The 16083-nt window shown below is 40.2% G+C and overlaps 1 protein-coding gene across 9 annotated transcripts in view; it reads left to right on the forward strand.

The window, feature by feature from the left end:
* The window catches only part of LOC106076382 (uncharacterized), a 275905-nt gene that overhangs the window by 214386 nt on the left and 45436 nt on the right, over positions 1-16083 (forward strand). The window contains exon 1 of one of the 9 annotated variants that reach the window (XM_056017284.1): positions 4673-5426. The exons of the other annotated variants lie outside the window; for them this stretch is intronic. The gene's annotated coding sequence lies outside the window, so the exon portion shown is untranslated. Of the gene's footprint in view, positions 1-4672; positions 5427-16083 lie in introns of those variants that run through there. 9 annotated transcript variants of the gene reach the window in all.

A 16083-nucleotide genomic window follows, 5' to 3' on the forward strand; every position in this document is an offset into this window, starting at 1 on the left:
CCGACTTTGTTCAGTTTATTTTGCTTTCGATTGTCTGTCCCGCGAATCTCAAACTACCTTCGGTCACCATTTCATTCAGGGGGTCGAGTACCTCTGCGGGAAATGATTTCTCTCTCGGTGACATGATCTCAGTAAGTTGTTCCTAGGATCTTTCTTAAACCATCGCAGTTGGGCCACGTTTAGTCTCCTTTCAACCAACATGGATTACTGACCACTGACCTGCGACATCGCAACCTGTGGGCAGTGGAGGCCAACAGCTCGTTGCCACGTCGTACAGACCTCCTGTGATGTGGCAACGAGCTACTGGTCTCCACTGCCTACAGGTTGCGACGTTGAAATCTCAGTATTGAAGCCTTCAATGACTTTTGGTCTCGGGTCCACGTCTGGCAAGCGTACGTGTCCGTTGAGAAGATGATTATATTGAGGAAGTGGTCAAAATAGACGAGGCACTAATTCCTAAGGTTTCGGTTTTGGGTTATAGCTAAAGAAAACAATGCGAAAGATAATGTACACCATAGCGCATTAACATAGAAACCTGAACGTCGCATTCAATTTCTTCAAATTAAAAACTCAACATTGTATTCTCAGGTAATAGTATTCCAAAATGTTCTTCATCTTGGTTAGTCCTACAAAATAAAGCAATACAAAGCTATCAAAACAACAGTCTTTTTTTTCCGTGTTTGGCCGATGCCCACTTGCATCTTCTCGAATTGAACGGTCAAAGTCCCCCAAAAATTCAAGACCACGAGACACGTTGGCTGATATCTATAAATATAATGTGTTTATTTAGTTAAAAAAATAATTAGCTGTATAGATTTTAATTCGGGTTATTCTATTTTTTTTTTTTGCGCCCCCAACACAAACATGCATCCCACGCCTCCGCTGAGATTGGATATCCCTCAGGGGCGTAACCTGGGTCCAATAAATTGTTGGCCATCTCCCCAAAAAGCTCTAACGAAATGACGAGGGACAATCAACGGTGTATGGGAATTAGGTTCCAGTCTTTCTATCTCTTTTACAACAAACACAACATCTGAAGTTACTTTGTAAACATATTAAAAATTGACCTTACCCCACTCCCACATTTGCCCTAATGCCTCCCCCACCCCCGTTCCTTATTGCCACATTAATTGTTATTCCAGCCAATTCCCAATATTAAATAACAGAAGTGTCCTCAATGAAATACAGAAACATTTGATACATTTTGATCAGTTTGCGTGTTGCTGTTTTTTTTTAAAGTGCTATGAACAGTTTGAGAATCTGTACATTTAAAAAAAAATATATGTAAGGCCAAATGATAACATTGAAAGTGATGGGACATAGAGTAATGTGTGAGTGACAACCAAGGCTATATATATATTTTCAAAAGGAAGCAGGGCTTTAAACGAAGCAGCATTGCAGCCAGTGTAAGATGTCGAATGAAGGGAAATTTCAAATAAGCTTTCTGCTGTGTGTTTGAATGCTTGCGTGCGTGTGTGTGTCTGTGTGACACGTGAAATTACGTTGTCTATTTAAGTTGAACAAATCCTCTCCCCCCCCTTTTTTTTTTTGTTGTTTCCACCCGCCCCCCCCCCAAAAAAAAAAATCGCTCCATTGCATGTCTTCTTTAAAAGTCTTCTAACAAACATGGCTGCCAATATTGCATCTAATTTTGCTCTTATCTTCCCTTCGTTTCTCTGCTTATTCTAACTCCCTCCTCCTTCTCGCCCCCCCCCCCACCTTTTTCTTACCTCACTACTTTTGCATTGTTTCCCCCCCCCCACCTCTTTCTCTCTTTTTCACTCCCTGGTTCCCTCCTATCTCCGTCTTCCTCCTCCTCCTCCTTCTATTTTGTCATCAGAATTAATAATACGGCATGTCAGTCATTAGCTTGGAGAGTGCTTCTTCTTCGTGCCGCGCTATGGGCCCCCATGCTGATCTGTCAAATTAAGGGACGATTTAGTTTCCCCCCCCCCCTCCCTTTCTCTCTTCCCTTTGGCCTTCCCGTCCATCTCGTGGTTTGTTTACGTCCAATACAAACCTTGCTTACGTCTTAGCTCTTAACTAGCCCTCCACTAGCCCTCTCGTCCTTTTGTCTTTTCCTTGGAGACACAGAAATCTGCATGTTTTTAAAAATGTGTTGTTTTTTTGGCTGGGGGGGGGGATCTCTCGAGGGAGACAGTCTCTTTTTTTTTTTCTCCCGGCATACCAAGCAGTCGAGATTTAACGAGGGCGCTTTTGTGTGTGTGTGTGTGTGGACTGTAGTGGGTACATGATGTTTAGACAGGCCAGTGATCTCTGTGCGGTATTTACATATTTTATCCATGGTAACGTCCTGGTACATCACCTCAAGACGTCCGACATCTCTCTTTTTTTTTTTTCCTCGTGACGTCGTCTGATCAAAGAGCGCACCCTGCAGCGTGGTTCCTTGTCGTACTCTGTGGAGCAAGTTCCAGCAATTGTAGTCATACATTCTTAACTATCCTGGCTGACTCTATAAAGTCTTGTTCTATAAATTAACATCAACAGAATTGGCTCAGTTTAAGGGTTTGCTTTGGCTGTCTCTGTGTCTCATCAGTCTCAACTGTGACGTCACTGTAATTGTCTCTCACGTCATCATTGTCTCTCTCTTTCTCGCGACATTACTGTTAATAAAACAGCCTGGGCTATTATTATTATTTTGTTTTTTATTGGGGGCGGTGTTAACAAACGGAAACCGGAAGTAGAAGAATTGTTAACATTTATATATTACATTTTTAAAAAGCCGTATTTTTTTGTTGTTGTTACATAGACATCTGTTTCTGGTGTCGTATGTGATGTAAGTATTTAAAACCTGCCAGTTTTCACTGAACAAGATTCCATGTGGGGTTTGGTATAAAAGACCATGACAGTATTTGAACCAACAAGAAATGTAAATACTCTAAATGTAAAAACAACTTTTAATTAAGTTCCAGCAACTCAATGTTAAACAGTTAGAAATTTCTTGCCATTTAAATAATAATAATAATGGTAATAATAATAATTGCCGCCGGAAGCGTGTTTTCATTCTCTCTGGCTTCTTATACTTTTATAGCATTTGTACTAATTGTACTCTAGACTTTTCAAATGCTCAAAGTACTGATACGAAAAGTACTGCTACTTGGTAATGTATCTGTATGTATCTTCAAGGCCCTTAATATTTCCAAGAAGATTGTCGTTACCTGTCAGGGGGCGGTACTGATGCAGACCTGCCACATCACCAGAAAATGTCCAAATGAACACTGTTAAAGGGACTATAATGCATTTCGTTTCTCTCTAACGAAGCTCGACCCTGGCAGTGCCAGAGAATGAATATTAGTTCGTTTTTCACACAATAATAATAGTAAAGTAATAATAATAATAATAATAATAATAATAATAACTAATAAAGGGATTACGATACATTTTGTTCCCCATAACGAAACTCGACCCTTGCAATAATAATAGGCGAAATCATTAATCGCACATTGCCATTTACTATCCTTTTGCGTGTGTGTGAAACTTTGATATAAACTTTATTATTGATTGATTAAATGTTGTCAAATCCTAATCAGATGAAATCCAGACCATCCAAAGTAGAGTACATTGAAATAAAGTCAAAGAAAAAAAATCTAAATCTAGATTCGAACAGAAATATATTCCACTAGATACTTTATACATTTGAGAACCGCTGAAGCATGGCGCCTACAATGCCGGCTTTACTTTATTAATATCGGTATCAGTTCTTGGGGCTACTAAATACAGCACGCACTCACCCGCGCACGGAGACACACCTGTGCTCAGTTGGCTGTCTCGAGGAGACTTGATGCCTTATGACATCACAACTTCATCTAACAATGCGGTCGTCTGCTGGCTGTCGTAGCGACCGAGATTTCGCTCGCGCCCACTCCGACGCGCATGACTGATTTCTTCTCAGCTCGCGCTGCTCTTCGAGTGCGGGGTGTTAATGATAGCAGGGCGCTTCGCACCCGCCGTTCTGGAACAGTGGTCATCAGGTGCTGGAACTGTACACCCAGGGCGTCAGGTCATGAAGGCGGGATATTATAAAAACTACTCATTGTAACAGACAGATAACGATGCTCAGTCAACTCAGGCAGTGGTTCTCAAAATTATAAGACGCACATTTTCGTGTTGGTGAAGCGAGTCCTTTAACATAGAAGAATGGACAAAAGAGGTTCTATCCAAGGCAAAAGACAGGAATGGAGAAAGAGGGTGAACAAATCTTGTGTCGTGCCCCAACGGTCCAACAGGCTAAGGGATGAAGGTGAAGGTGAAAGCGACCCATTGATTCCCTGGTCCTAAAAAAAAAAGGTACTTGATAACAGAAAGATAGTTTCATTCTAATGTTATTTACTTTTCACCGTTTCCCGGTTTGTGTTGAAGAAGTTAAATTACGCCCCGGTACTTCACAGTTTGAGAATCATTGAAACTGTAAGAGCTTGGTTAACATAACTTCAGAATCTTGGCGAACTTCGCATATGGCTAAGAAGCCCAAAAGAGATAATACTAATAAGTTATAACTTTCTTATAACACCACGATCATATCTTATGACTTAACTTCGCCAAGAAGTACAAATAGGAAATACTTCATTTATTTTATTATTTTTTTTTAACAATGTTATTCTCGATTCAATTTATGAACATCGAATTAGGTATGACAATAACTGTTGACTATGAATAAGTTACATAAAAGAAGCATCCGAAAAAAACAACGTCGACTAACGGCAGTCACGGGTAGTGAGCAGTGACAAAATATTTAGGTCGAATCATCGTCTTCGTAGTCACGTGGAAAAAAAAAATGCTATCTTCATTAATCTTCAAATGTAAATACGCTGATAATATAGAATCTCGTTCTGATTTTTATTAGATTTGTTTCTTTAGAACATGTTCTTGCTTTGGTGTAGCCCATATAAAATACATATTGATATATATCGGGCGCATAATATGAGACTCATCCATTGGATATGGCGATACAAAATTATACATTTAGTCTTCTTATGTCTTGCAAAGGGAAACCTTATTTGTTTGAATTTTTGAAATTTGATAACATTAAAGTCACTTTAATGCGCCTCATTGGGCCATGGAACTATACTAAAGGATTGGGCGACGGAAACCAGTGTTCAAATATTTTTATTTAGCATTGTGCAAAGTGAAATCATAATCTCAAAATATTTTTTTTTGATTATCACTAACCTGTATATTTTTTTTTTTAAATCTGAAATGTTTTCTAAAATTTTTTATCCACATCTTTGTCTAAAGAAACGTGTTTGTACGTGATCTGCGTGGTGCTGTACTTTTGATGAACACTTTTTGGTATTTGTAGGGAGAAGTAGACAATGGATCACTTAACGTTCACGTAATCTTTTGTGTTTGAAAGTCACATTTTAAAAACTTTTTATTTTTATTTTAGTTTCAATTTCAGTATTTACGTAAGTAGATCTTGGTCATTAATTTACATGTAATTTTTAAGCACATTAAACAATCTAGCTATAACATCGATCTACGATCTAGACTCTACTCTAGATTATCATTCTAGAATAGATCTCTATAATCTAGATAGATCTCGTCACATATCATTTTGTACTTCCGGTCGTCCCAACATCCACCTTTTCCACCCAATGACCACGCCAGCAGCAGCGTCGTCAGCAGCACCATCTGCCACCAGCATGTCCCTCTGTGCACATTGCACGTCATCAAACAGTTAGGGCGAGACACAGTCTCTTTTCCGAGATCAAAATCCGTGGAAGCTCTGCCTTTAAGTTTTAGATCTAGAGTAAAAATTTAAAATGTACACAGAATCATGATACCTAGAAATATCTAGACGAAATTAGAACTAAGTATTTGTAACAGTATACTTAGATGTATGTTATCATAGAAGATAGATCTAACTATGGATTCAAACTTTAGATTAATATTCTTTTATAGTTCTAGAGCTATTCTATTCTAGATCTAGTAAGTTGACCCTATTCAAGATCTAGATTTTATGATTCCATGTATTTCTCACTGATGTGATGACAGCCAGCGAATGTGCCAGAAATGTATCTTAAAGAGTTGTCAACAGATACCCAGATTAGAATTAGATCTGTATCTAACCTAATTTGGATCTAAGGCATCTCTGGGTCTATAATGTGGGGAGGAAATTAATGTGACAAGACTGCCGTGACATGTGGCAGACAAAACTGTTGTGGCATGTGACGGGCAAGTCTGCTATAGTTGTAAGAGAAGACCAGAATGTATTGCTTTGGTTTGTCTGTAAAAATTTTGATAAGAAATTCTTAGACCAGCAGATAGGGGGCGTGGTGGTTGAGTGATAAAGCGCTTGGCTTCCGATCCTAGAAGTCCCGGGTTCAAATCTCCATGAGTCCAGTCAACCTGAAATTTGTTGGGGAAAGTAAAGGCGTTTGGTTGTTGTGCCATAGAAACAGATGACCTTTGCACCATCTAGCCTAAAGATCGCAAAGTCTGAAAGGGTGCCACTTGTAACAGAACAGGTCACAATAGTACTTGACCCTGACTTCTATACCACCTGAATGGCATGAGCACCCTTGACAACGTCATTACTAAACCCTGTGTTTATCTAATTGACATGGCAAATGTGATTACACTAGAGACGATATATTTCTAATATGAAACTTGCTTTATTGTTCTCCTGTATTTCTGGTCAGTGTCGTGGCGAAAGAATGTATGGGATTTTAAAAGTTCATCAGCGTGAGTACACAACTACTCACGACATGAGCATAAATCATAGGGCGTCCACTTCTTATTTGATCTGGTAGTCACGTGCGTTGTTGATTGATGAATGACGCCTGGAATGGTTTGACATTTTTAGGGATGAACTTAAAACACACTCTACACCTTGCTGCTGTATACTACCATTTTTTTTTACATGCTGTTAGAATGACGCGATCGAAATGTGTGTAATAAATTAATCTTAAAGATGAGGAAAGAATCTTTTTTTGCTTAGCCTAGAAATAAATGAAAGTGTATTTTAGATAAGTGAATGTGTTGGACTTTTCTACGGAAATCTCGCTCTCTCTCTCACACACTCTCTTTCTCTCTCTCTCTCTCTAACCTCCTTTCCTTATCTCCTTTTCTCGTTCTCTTTTTCTCAGTATTAGCACTCTCTTTCTTTTTCTTTATTTCTCTTTTTCTTTCTCGCTCTCTCTCTCTCTCCTCCTCTCTCCCTGCACTTATCTCAAGCAGTCAGTAGATTGGAACTAATCGAAAAGGTGTGCGGACGTCATTGCTGGACTTGGCTAGGATTGGACAATAATGAAGCCAGAATAACAGAGAAATGAGAGAGAGAGAGAGATGGAGAGAGAGAGAAAAAAAGAGAGAGAGAGAGAGAGATTGGTTCAAGACTGGGGCTTCACTTGTCCGCTAAAATTGATCGTTAGCGAGACTCGTGCTGGACGAATGTGACATGCAACCAGAAGAAAATTACTGCGCGCGCATACATGTACGTTAGTGATGCGCGCGCGGCCATGCACGTGAGCGATGAGCAGCAGACGTGGAATAAAAAGTGTGATTTTTAGTTTGGGCGTTCATCGTGGACATAGATAAATTTGTGAGGAAACATGTTGAATGTCGAATGACGCCATCAGAAACCACCCACCCTCCACCGTACCCTTCCCCCTACAGAAACCCACCGCCACCCACTCCTTTCATGAAACTTAATAAAGTTGCAATAAAAAAAAACAGCCCAAACCTCTCATGTGGTCAGTGAATGTGAAGTGGTCAGTTCGAGCCATTGAACTACGATTTCTGTCCTTGCCGCGAGACATGTCCGAGGCTATATTGAAAATTTATTTTGTGTTAGTTGATGCTCTAGAAATTTAGTCTTAAATATAGATTTCTCGAGTAGACTTTCTAGTAGTATCTTTCACTTACTGTGCAATGTTGACTCTGCAAGCAGGCTTACCTACTGTGTATCTCTCTCTCTCTCTCTCTCTCTCTCTCTCTCTCTCTCTCTCTCTCTCTCTCTGACAGACCTAGGATTAAATAGTCCAGTAGAAGTAAATAGACTTTGTTCCCCCCCCCCCTTTTAGTAACCTTGGGCTACAAAGGTTATCGTGTAACCAGCACAACGACCTGACGCAGTCGCCTTGAAGATTACTTCTGACACCTTCACAGTTAGATGGACTCAGAAAACGCCCTTGACCTACCAGCTCTCACCAGGATTCAGTCGAGGGGCAACCTTTTCACCTTCCACATGCCCAAACGTTTCGGTATAGAACGCATGACCTTACCTCGTCCACTGTCCACTTCTATTGGAGGATGCTGACCTAAGTCACGTGATGGTTGACTCTCATAATATAATCTTTAGCCCCTGACTTTTAACGTCAGGGAAATAAAAAAAAAGACGCCCTCTGTCGTGTCTTTGTCCTATCCCCCGCTTCTCCCTGCTTGCGGCGTATGCCGGCATGTGAGTACGAGTGCGATAAATAATGTAATGATAACAGCCCCCCCACCCCCACCCCTTTATTTATTCCATCCAGTGGCTAACTTATTCTACTCTGGCTGTGGCCTGGACATGACTGACTGTCAGCAGGACCTTTACATAAAATCAATACAAGCGAAACTGTGTTCGGTTAGAACGTGATGACATAATGATGGACTCCCCCCCCCCCTTTCTCCCGCCCCCTGTCCATCCGCTGCCCAATGATACTCTTAGGTTGTTGTTGTCAATATGCCCATGCATGTACAGTTTCTTTTCTTTTTTTTTTCCCCGTTGTATTACTTGAGGTCTCTGTTTAATTGATGTTCTATACGGGAGCCGGGTACTTCGTTCCAAATGTCAATCCTCCCCTCTCCCTAAATCTAAGCCCCCCGCCCCCCATGCATACGCCTCACTTTCTGTCCCAGTTGTTGATTGCGACTGATGTCGGTGCTGGGTGGAAGAGATTGTCGAGTAGATGTAATTGTACGGCGCCAGGCCGTTGTAGTACGAATGGCTCAAATCAGGGGTGAAATACGTCCTGACAGCGCGACTCACCCCTCCCCCCCCCCTTTTTTCCCACCCCTGTTGCCTCTTCGCAGTAGTCCCAGGGATCGAACACAACATTTTCCGGACCGCTACCTTCCTTAGTAAGGCCTCTAGTAAAGTTATCACCCAGCAATCAGGCCCCAAGCAGAGCTATCACCGTGTGATCTGGTCCCGAGTAGAGCTATCCCCCCCCCCCCTCTGATCAGGAGACCTTTTCTTTGAACGCAGCGAAAGTTGTGGAAGGTGGCACACATTATTTGGTTCTTGCAATCAGACGCCTGCGACTGAGGGTCAAGTACGTTGTATCAGTTCTGCTTATCTGAATGTTTGTCCCATCCCGCATCAGAATGTCCGGGATTCCTTCGTGAAGTAGTTTTAGTTCCTTCAATGTTTATATTTAGTTAAAGTGTACATCCCTAGGATCCTCCACAGCAGGACCGGCCCTAACAATGGCGGGGATCCTATGCGAAATGGATTGCGCGCGTCCCAGTCAGGGTAGGGTTAAGGATAATAAGTGAAAATTAAGGTTTTGTATTAGAAAATAAATTCATTTGCGCATTACATTTTTATTGAATGATACACCAAAATGACAAATTTGTCCATGTTTAAGGACATTTTTATGAGTTTTCAGGAGATTTTAATAATTTCAGATTTCCAGGACTTTTTCGTATATTTTGCAATTTCAGGAGATTTCCAGGAGCTACTGGTAAATCAGGAGGCCTCAGGAACCCTATTATAAGTTATAATAGTTTAACGTAATAATTTACACCTAGAATGAGCGCGGGGCCTCTGTAAGTCACAAATCCACGTTTTTGAGAGAAAAGGTTCGCGCTGAAGGGTGGAGTGGGACACCTATAAAACAAAAGTACGGAAAGAACACCGCCGTGCGTGATGAGATACCGCAGACCAATGGAAGGTAACTTATTGACTTGATTGACTTTGTGTTGACCGACGGGTCGTAGACTGACATACCGTAAAGATACCTCAATTGATGAACACATTCAATCAAAAAGAATTGGATGGGGGATGTTTGAAGGTGTGCCTGACGTCTCCAGCCAATAAGTTCGAGATCACATGTTGACGGTGACGTTACGGAAAACGTTGTATAACCCCCCCCCCTCCCCCAACGGTGCTGCAACTTCAACGTCCTCCTCCCCCGACACATGCCCCAGTACTTTGTTTTGTAACAGTGGGACACTTAGCGCACCATCTCTTTTTTTTTGCAAACTGTTTCGCTCATTTCACAAATTTAAGTTCGTCTCATGAATTCGACCTCTCCCATTCCTCGGGTGGTCATGACGGAAGCGACTCAGTGGCTACGTAGTGATGTCATAGTATACAATGTTTCCACTGGTCTCGTAACAACATTTCCTGTTCCATAACTTTCCCAAGGTTATTCCACCGGGGGGGGGGGGGGGAGGCGCTGATTCTACAGCTTCACCTTTTCATTTCTGGTTGTCATCACCCCATTTTCTTCTTCTTCTGCTCACTCTGTACACCTTGTTCCTGACCTTCATCTTTAACAGTGCAGGTGAACGCGAGTACATAGCTCACCTGCAAGTGCATGACCCACATATTTGTACGTAACATCCAACATTACTTTGCTATACATAAACATACATTACTACAGTGTTATGCATATATATACATTGCATTGTTATATGCACTATATACAGGATTTCATGGCTAATACATAACATACAACATTACATTGATAATACATTGATTCAAGAGATTTTAATAACTTCCGGATATTTCCAGGACTTTTTCGTATATTTTGCAATTTTAGGACTAGTTCTCTATATTGACAATAAATTATTTATATCTATATATAATGTAGAAGTTATTTTCCTTTATATTCGATATCAAACAAAATAATTTATTACCAATAACTGACTAATCGGTTACTTGTTCTCTTTCCCTGATTCATGTTGTTGTTACGTACTATAAATAATTTTTCAAAGTTTTAACTTGATCCAAAAATAGGTGTGCGAGAAATAACGTGTGCAGACATCTAAGGGGACAAAACCCTAAATATTTTGCGATATCTGTGAATACTGGAGGAGTAATCTTCCTTGTTGGGAATCAAACAAAACAATTAAATGCCAGAAATTCATTGAATGAATCTACACTCTGCACTAGTGGGTTCCTGGCATTTGTTGGGGAAAAGTAAATGTGGTTGGTCGTTGTACTGGCCACACGATACCCTCGTTAACCCTGGGCCACAAAAACAGGTAACTTTACTTCATCTGCCCTACAGGTTGCAAGGTATGAAAGGGGAGCTTTTCTTTTTTTAAAACAATTAATTAATTAATTGGTTAATTTTTTTATTATGGATTCATGTACCGTCTACGGCCTATGCCAATGAATAATTGTGCAAAGTTTCAACTTGATCCGAGGGAGAAATAACGTGTACAAACCTTTTACCAAACAGAAAGACAGAGTGACTTGATATACGCTTTGTAATAAGTCAGGCTTAATGGTCTTACTTCGTTAAGTGATTTCACAGATTTAGTTAAGATTGTTTGTAGGCTCGCCACCTTTTTATAGGCTAAAAAAATGTCTAATAGATTCACAAATAGCCTTCGAAGGGATTACCCACTCCTATTTGTCTTTATCTCTTTCTTCTGCCCGACACTGCGCCCGTAGGAGTGACGTTGTGATATGACTAAACTGAGACCAATCGTTATCTTAGGCCTCTGCACCGATCTGCGACGTCGCAACCTGTGGGCAGTGGAGACCAATAGACCGTTGTCACTTCTTACAGACCCGTGACGTGGCAACGAGCTAGTGGTCACCAATGCCCACAGGTTGCGACGTGTCAGGTGCTCAGGCCGTTGATGACGATTTATCTCGCCTAAACCGTCAAAGGCCCTTAGCTTGGGCAATGCTGGGCTACTTAAAATCTGGACACGCCGATCTTGTTTTGTTTTTTTTAAATCGTGTTTTTTTGACATTCCTCCCATATCCCTTTGTATGTTCTGTGTCGGATTAATAGCAGTCTATTTATAGTTCATGTTTTTAAATAACAATTAGTAACAACAAAATAAAAAAGATTGATCCGTGGATTATATTCTTGTAAAAGCGCACACCAGGTTTTAAATCGCTGGGATTCGCTGTCGTTACCTCTAATTATTATTGATTTCGCTTTTTAAAAAAAAATTAAATAACGTCGACGCACGACAACTGAAACAGACGAGCCCCATTGGAGACCCGCGTGCATTCACTGGGTCAATGCATTCAGCGCTCAAACCTTCTTTGAAAAAAAGCCTAATAAAGATTGTTCCTATAATAAGATAAACCTAAATGCTAATGGACCCCCGACGTTACGTAGTTTTTTGTTTGTCGATGTTTTGTTTGAAATCTGCTTTCACTACGTCTAGAATATATTCAATGCCTGCATTTTTCATTGTAAGCTTATTTCTTTTTGTATGCATGTGAAGTGGTATCTCCCGTAATGGTTTCATAAAAAACAAAAACAAACAAAAAACATGAAAAAAAAAACACACACAGAAGAGTAATTCAGTAACATCGGGATGGTTGCTTCATATGTTGTCAATGCCAACCACAGCAGCAGTTTGTTTTCTAATTTTTTCATTATTAGTTTGTTTTTTTTAAATAATGTTTCGTTCCGTTGTTGTTTTTTTTTTGTTTCGCTTTTTTTTTTGTTTTTGGTTGGTTGTTATTTTTGTGTAGTGAAGTGAGCGGTTCGGTCGTGTATGCTAATTATTAATGCCACCCGATTGTAACGTACTTTCTTGCCGCTGCCGTGGTAGTGTGTGCGATCATGGACGTGTGTGTGTGAGAGTATGTGCGCACGTGAGTCTGAGCTCGTGGTAAATACATGATGCGGCAGTTGGGAGGGTTGCATGTCAGGCCCATCATTTTGTATTGTCGCTGCACGGGTTGAAGTTATAGACACGTATTTTTGAAGTTATAGACTTGTATTGTTGAAGTTATAGACTTGTATTATTGAAGTTATAGACTTGTATTGTTGAAGTTATAGACTTGTATTGTTGAAGTTATAGACTTGTATTTGTATTGTTGAAGTTATAGACTAGTATTATTGAAGTTAAAGACATGTATTGTTGAAGTTATAGACATGTATTTTTGAAGTTAAAGACATGTATTGTATAGGATGAGATGCTGTTCGGGGTCAGATTCGTCAAATACAAACAAATTTTCTAATCTTGAACTTAAGTACACGCTTTGGTAAGACCTTAAGTAGCTGTTCCAACAACATTTAGAAAACTAACAAATATCAAACCCGTTTCACCTAGTTCCACCAAGATACAGAGGACGGTGAAATAGTATTTTCAATAACGCTTGTAATTCCCGATACTGACAGTCATGCAGCACAAAATCAATAGAGATTTTTCTTTCCCAATTTTATTGTATTTTTTTATCTGGCTCACCTTTACCTGTCATGTGATTTGCTGTCATGTGATTTGCTGACAATTGCTGTCCATTCTTCTTCTGCCAGTCTTAGCGGCTCATCCAGAGTAAAGTGCTTCCATTCTTTTGATGATAGCTAACCCTTTGGCCCGATTCTCTTCCTTTTGCCTGGTGCTAAACCTTGAAGGAAGGTCATCGCCAAGTTGTGGAGATCTTGCGACATACGTGCAATGGCTTTGTCTACATTGCCTTGTTTAACGCTAGAGCTAGAGTATTTTACATAACAACATAGCAACAGGTTTAGCTCGTAAAACTTGCCCATTGTTTGAATATAGTGCATCTACATCGTCAGACGAGCCTCCTAGCGAGCAAGCTTCAATGACCAACAGCAGAGTGCTACATCTAAGACTGTACATTACGTTAATATTCGTAATATCGAGTTTGTACATAGCGATTTGGTAATATTGTTTTATAAACACAATGTCATCTATTTTTCTTTGACGTCATTTTCTTATTAAAACAGTTTATACTTCCTTTAACAGGTCGCATTTGTACACCCCCCCCCACCTTGTCTGAATTGTGCACCTGATTTTTGGATTGCCTTTATAACCACCATGCCCAAGAACGCACTCAGTCAATTAATTGTAGAGTGCGTCTGTCGCCACCATGCAATGTCACTAATATTTTCATTCCTTTCCACACATATGAAAAACTTAATTTCTTTCTCCAGAGCACCATCAACACTGCTGTGACCCCAAATACAACACTGCACCTCCCTAGACGCCCCCCCCCCCGCCTCCCCCCACACCTTCCTATCCCACCCACTATCCATCGTAACCCTTCAAATCAGACTTTAAACCCCACTGCCTATTTTTTTTTTCAAGGCGGTAGAAATCGAAGACTTTCCAATTTTTTCGTCCTTACTTTTTTCTCCAATGTTCTATTTAAAAAATAAATGGGGTGGGGATAAAAGAAGGGGTGAGGGGGGTGAAAAAATAGAACCTACTGCATTTATCTCTTATTTTGTTCCGTTTCTTCCCCTTCTCTTCTTTTGCATCTTGGCCGCTTACCTCACTCGTCATCCTCAACCTTCCTCTCTAGACACTGTCCGCCCCCCCCTCCCCCCCCCCTCGCCTCGTCTTCCTTGAGCATGCCTTCGTGGATTAAAAATAAAAGAGAGAAAGAGATTCAGTAACGGCATTTATCTTCTCTATCATTCTGTGCGCTCTTGTTTGGGTGCTGGTGATGGGTCAGGGGGGGGGGTATAAGAAAAGGAACGGGGAGGGGGTCAGTTTTGGAAAGGGGTCATGGAAGGGATATCTTGTCATTATGAGGTATTTTCCTTCCTTCTTTCAGTTTTTTTTTTTTTTTTTTTGGTGCCGTTACCGATTTTTCTCCTTTGGCCCCGAAACATGTATTTTGAGTGTCCTCTTTGCTTAGTCATTGGTTGCAAGTGTGAGGAATGGCGGGAAGAAGGGGGTGGAGTTTAGTCCGCGGCATCGATGACAGGAAGTGGAAACTATAATAAGCCCAGGACAGCGATATTTTATACTGGTCATGTTGTTACGCGGACCGCCATCTCATCTTTCCCTCTCGCCCTCTCCCCCCTCTCTTTCTTTTTATATCCCTCCCCCTTAGGGCCACTCTCCTCTCACACTCTTGATTTCGGGCGAGCTACTCACCCAATGGTCAAATACTGCTGGGGTTACTTCCTCCCTACCCCTTCACCGTTCGCTACTATCGATGGACTTTGTTGGGTAGCTTGATGTGTGTGTTTCACTTGGGGGGCGTCGTTTGGCTCACTCCATCTCGCGCCCCACTTTCTATTTTTGATCGCCTCCTTTTTTTTTTTTTGTCACTGGCTGACTATTTTGAAGAATAAAATATTACCATTGGAAGAAATTATAGATCCTGGAGAGTTTAGTGCTATCTATCTATCTATCTATCTATCTATCTATCTATCTATCTATCTATCTATCTATCTATCTATCTATCTATCTATCTATCTATCTATCTATCTATCTCTATGTGTCTGTATATCTATCTATCTATCTATCTATCTATCTATCTATCTATCTATCTATCTATCTATCTATCTATCTATCTCTGTGTGTCTGTATATCTATCTATCTATCTATCTATCTATCTATCTATCTATCTATCTATCTATCTATCTATCTATCTATCTATCTATCTATCTATCTATCTATCTATCTATCTATCTATCTATCTATCTATCTATCTATCTATCTATCTATCTCTGTGTGTCTGTATATCTATCTATCTATCTATCTATCTATCTATCTATCTATCTATCTATCTATCTATCTATCTATCTATCTATCTATCTATCTATCTATCTATCTATCTATCTATCTATCTATCTATCTCTGTGTGTCTGTATATCTATCTATCTATCTATCTATCTATCTATCTATCTATCTATCTATCTATCTATCTATCTATCTATCTATCTATCTATCTATCTATCTCTGGATCTCTGTCTGTCTATCTATCAAAAATTTGTAATATGCTTGCTTAAAATAATACATAAAGAGAGGCCATGTAGGCTTGTATGACATAAGACGCAGCTAAGAAAAGAATTCTCTCTTCTGTCCTCAAGTCTGACATATAGAGCTATAGGAAATAGTTGGATGTAACACTCAAGTCTATTGTCTTGTGTAGCACTCGGGGGAGGGGACGGG

The sequence above is a fragment of the Biomphalaria glabrata genome, chromosome 18 (genome assembly GCF_947242115.1).
Source record: "Biomphalaria glabrata chromosome 18, xgBioGlab47.1, whole genome shotgun sequence".
Classification (NCBI taxonomy): Eukaryota; Metazoa; Mollusca; class Gastropoda; family Planorbidae; genus Biomphalaria; species Biomphalaria glabrata.